Genomic DNA, 4,928 nt, shown 5'->3' with positions numbered 1-4,928 from the left:
AGTCAATTTATAACAAAAATTTAGTTATATATCATAACTGAGTCACCACTAGGACTCTTAGGTTTCATATAAATATAAGTTAGAGATGATAAGAATCAGTTAAAACGATTGTTTTCATTTTAACGTACTATCGTTCAACACTTGAGTATTTAGAACTTGTCAAACTTCCTATAGGAACATCGTAACTTCTTTAGATCTGTTAGTATGATTTCTAATTGAGCCAAGAACATATGTAAAATGATGATAAAGCCTTAAAAGTAAGGTGTCCCAAATCTAAAACTCCAACTTTAACCACATTATGACTAACTTCTCAAGAAAAACAATTTACATACTATCACGATGAATATGTTGCCAAAAATCAGCTACAGTTATTAAACTCGAAATCACAAGCATAGGACTATATTCAAATTCTAGTATCTCAGTAATAGCCGATAACGATGTCGGTGAAAGCAGTTCTACCCCTCTAACCTTCTACTATTAATTGCAAATTTATCTACCATTAATTTTACCATGGCGGCCGTCGAAAACAACTTCAGTGTTTAGAAGTAACTGGATGGAATTTATTCCTTATTAGGTATATCTATATCGTCACTAAAGAATATGAAAATTGAATATGTGTTCATGTACTCAGTTTTCGTCGTCAAACGTTTATAAAATACGAATATTATATTATATTGAATCACATATAACTCTGAAGGCACAGTAACCATTATACAAAATTTTAATTTTACACCATGACAGTATATGACTAACTATTACTGTGTATACTTACGTAAAAACAAGAATATCACTTCTTCCATTAAATCGTTTAAAATCTTATCTATATAAAAAAATAAATCATACCATATATATACAGGTACATAAACTTCAGTTGCTTACTATTTTTATATTTTGATCTAATAAATTACACATAATTTTGTCGGGTAGTCAACTCACATTAGTGTTACATAATATTATAATATGAATGGCTATAGGGATAATATTCAGTACTGCAGTTTTAAAGCATCAAAACTTAAAAAAACTAAACGATATAGTATAAGATAATTTATAAAATTATATTGTAGTTATACAACTTATTTTGGATAAAATTCAATTTTATTTTTAAATTTCCTAATGAACATTTGACATTTATCTTTTTTTCCCATTATGAATTTTGATTTGAATCAATTGATAGAAGAACTGTATGCTCTATAAAGTCTCCATCTGTATTTGCTTAATCTGATAAGAATGAGGTGTAAAATATTTTTGAAAAGGGCTTAAAAATTCTTTGAATGTAATAAATCATCATATTTTTTAATTGGAATAGAACCATTAGATAAAGGACTTGGTGGAATTACTATTTCTTCGATTACCTCTGCCATTTGAAAACGATTTCTCAATTTTGTTCTGTATTAAAAATCATATGACTATAAAAAAAGGACATTATGTCGTTACTAATATATTATACAACTAATGTTACTTATATCATTGATATATCTCTGTTCGTTACTGTTTTCATATTTTAAGAGAAGCACACATACTCTATGCCAATGGGTTACACTCAAAACAATCTTGTTGCATCGACATCAACAATTCTCTCAATAGAACTAAATTTTCTCATCTTGGCAAAATTACTAGAACTCAATACTATAATTTGACAAAAATATTAATTAAAAATATTTAAAAAAACGATTAAAATTCTAATAATCCTCCTAATTTTAAACGACGCCAAGATATTGCAAACGCCAGCAGCAGAATCGGGCACTCTTTCCATACCCGCTTATATCTAATCAGTATCGAACCCCAACCAGTATGGGAGTCTTGCCACACTGCATTAACCATCAAGCACATTGTGGAGGAGTGCTCACATATTCCCCAACTCGCACCGACCTCAATATGCCACATACCATAGCAGAAGCGCTAAACGAAAGTCAAACATAAAAAATAACAGCATTTTTGAGTACCACAAATATCTTAAAAAAATTTAAACTTATAAGTACTTGAAAATATTATGTAGCAACTTTTCTTAAGAAAAATACTATGTACAAATTTAATGTCAGGCTAATAACCTAAGATTTGAAGCCTCTTCTCTTTATAAGAAAAAAAAATGTAGTAATAATTTAGCATAGGTACTAGTATGTCCCAACGTTGTATTAATAAGAAATGCAACAAAAATATAATTTATCATATTCTTCAAGGTGATTAATTTTACTCTTCCCCGATGTAGAAATATAATATAATATACATATACATATATAAGGTCCTTTTCAAATAATCAATTGTAATATAAAATAAGTATGTGAAATCTACTATCCATACTATCTATCTGAATGTCTCGACGTATTATCATTAATACATTTTAGGTTAGATGATTAATGCGTTTTTATATATTTTGTACTATCTATTATAATATATTTAATCATATATCAACACATAAAACATTATAAAATATTAACATATAACACTATTAATAATTAGTTATGTATACTTACTTGTATTCACTTCTTTGTTTTTAAAATAAGTAGCTATTAAAAGAAAAATTATATTATTGATATATCTCAGTTTGATACTGTTTTTATATTTCAAGAGAATCAATTGCACATACTTTTATATTGTGTAAGTAATGTAAACGTTAAGTATGTGATTGTAATTAAATTATTAAGTTAGCCTGCGATACCATGAAGTATCAACCACAATTTTCAGCAATGGATCGAATATTCGAATATTATCATTAATACAATAATACATCTTATTTTAATGCGCGATTAATGTGTATTTGTATTTGTATTACTATTTGAATATAACAATGTAAATAACTTATAATGTATACTTACGGAGATTTCCATTTAAAATTTCGCCCCTCGAAATATCATCATAAGATGTATTCACTATAAAAATATAAATTATGCTACACAAAAATATTTGTTTATACTTTTTAGTCAAATTAATCAGTATGACCATAAGTTGTTTGTAATTTGGGAAAGCTTAGTTTCAACACTTGTAAGTGTATGTGTAGCTAGGACTTGTTGGTTAAAATCCTGAATGGTCAGTGGTCACTAACTCGGGACTTAGCAACAATGGCTGGTGCGTACACTCAGGCAGCGTATGCAACTGAGTATTATGGACACCGAGGCACACAAAATCACTATGTACGTGTTTAGTATTCCTCCTTTTAATGATGATTTATATTTGAGAAAATGAATACAATATAATATATCCAAATAAGTTATCTGTATATACTTAAATATTTAGTATCCGAATTGAAATATTTTCCATTACAGCTTGAAGTTTAATTTAATCTAAAGCGATGCCATAACAAAGTCTATTAAATAAATAAGATAATTTATGAGTGTTTATGTAGTTTAAATATGACGACTTGCAGATTCTACTTTAAGTTGTAAATACGTTCCCAATAAATCAATTAATTGCTAAAAAATCAATTGCGTTATATGTTACATCATCTTTTTTTTCGGCAACGGATGTTTGTCTACTTTTCTGGAAGGACTTAGTTTTTTTTTTTAAATCGACACATATTCATATATTATTATTATTATTATTATTTATTACAATAATTGGAAGTGTCCATTCAAATGTTTCACACGTTTCACATGAATTTTTTTCTATTTGAAAGAATATCTTTATAAAAATGACGGGTTTTCTTGCAAAACATTATTCAATGTTTTTTAAAATTAAATGAAAATGTTAATTCAATATGTTCTGTAGAATGTTATTTTTATCAATTCAAAAAATAATTGTTTGAAAATATTCAATCGACAGAGTGTTATCCGCATTCTTGTGAAGTCATTTTTATCCTCAGAAACAAACAACTTAATATTTTGTAATTTATTCAATAATAATATGTAACTCTGAGCGTTGTTCATATACCTTCGCACTCACAAAAATAATCATTTACGCTACTACAATACTACTACAATACAGATCGTGTCATAGCGAGACGACGAAAAGAGGTGTGGATTGAGTTGAAATAAATTAGATCCTTAATAAATAGTTGCAGGGAGCCTTAACTTCAAGATCTTCTATACTTTTTACTGCTCCTGGAAACTTCTTGTTGTTGACTATTTCAATTCTCTCTAATATATAGTCATATCCATTTACAACACATTAAAATCGTTACTTATAACTATTAAAAATATTTTTCCATTCTGGGAACATTTAAAATAACCAAGGATGACATAAAAATAACACTTTTACTCAATTTCCTGTTGCACTATTAACGGTAATTTAATATTTTTTTAATTTGAGGAATTATCATTTGAATTATTTGACCGACTAATAATATAGATTTTTCATTTACTGATGAAAGATTAATCATTAACTATTTTCTTTTTTAATTTGGTATTTCTAAAACAATAGTCAAAAATCACTTTTATAGTCTTACATTTAAGTAATCATCATATTTACGATTAAATTAACAATAAGTTGTTATTTACTTTTAAATTTGCAGTGTTATTAATTGTATATACGATATACGTGATAGTATATAGAGTATACTTACGTAATAGTGTGGCGATCTACTGATTTAATAACCCCCACCTTTACATGTAAAAAAATATCCAACAATGGATTTCCACTTTCCTCAAGAACAATGTCCGAAATTGTGTACATTTTATTTTATTAATATTATATGTATTTTTTCTAATATTAAATGTAATAATATAACTAGAAATAATTTAATAGGTTCAACTAGTGAAAATTTCAAGCTGTTGAATGTGTTACCGGTCGAGAGTGTATATAAAAAGGTATCTATTATGCACATAATAAAAAATTATAAAAATTTTTTTCTTATGGAAAATATGAGAAAAAAACGCGAATTGATGGCCTTTGATGTCAAAGTATTTTATTGTAAAAAATCTTTTGGTCAACATTTTATTGATTATTTAGGTCCTAATTATTATAATGCAATGCCTTTACACATAAAAAAAATTATC

The 4,928-nt window shown here is 26.9% G+C and overlaps 1 long non-coding RNA gene across 1 annotated transcript in view; it reads right to left on the bottom strand.

Annotated features, from left to right (window-relative positions):
• Positions 1-2,481: 2,481 nt before the first annotated feature.
• Positions 2,482-4,928, bottom strand: part of LOC111042768 — a 5,232-nt gene continuing 2,785 nt past the window's right edge. The window contains exons 3-4 of the long non-coding RNA XR_002605508.1: positions 2,814-2,867; positions 2,482-2,504 (exon numbers count right to left, since the gene is read on the bottom strand). This is a non-coding gene — a long non-coding RNA (uncharacterized LOC111042768). The remainder of the gene's footprint in view (positions 2,505-2,813; positions 2,868-4,928) is intronic.

Source organism: Myzus persicae, unplaced genomic scaffold (assembly GCF_001856785.1).
Source record: "Myzus persicae strain clone G006 unplaced genomic scaffold, MPER_G0061.0, whole genome shotgun sequence".
NCBI classification, from domain to species: domain Eukaryota; kingdom Metazoa; phylum Arthropoda; class Insecta; order Hemiptera; family Aphididae; genus Myzus; species Myzus persicae.
Note: the sequence above shows the minus strand (reverse complement) of the source record. Positions and strands in the feature narration are given on the sequence as shown.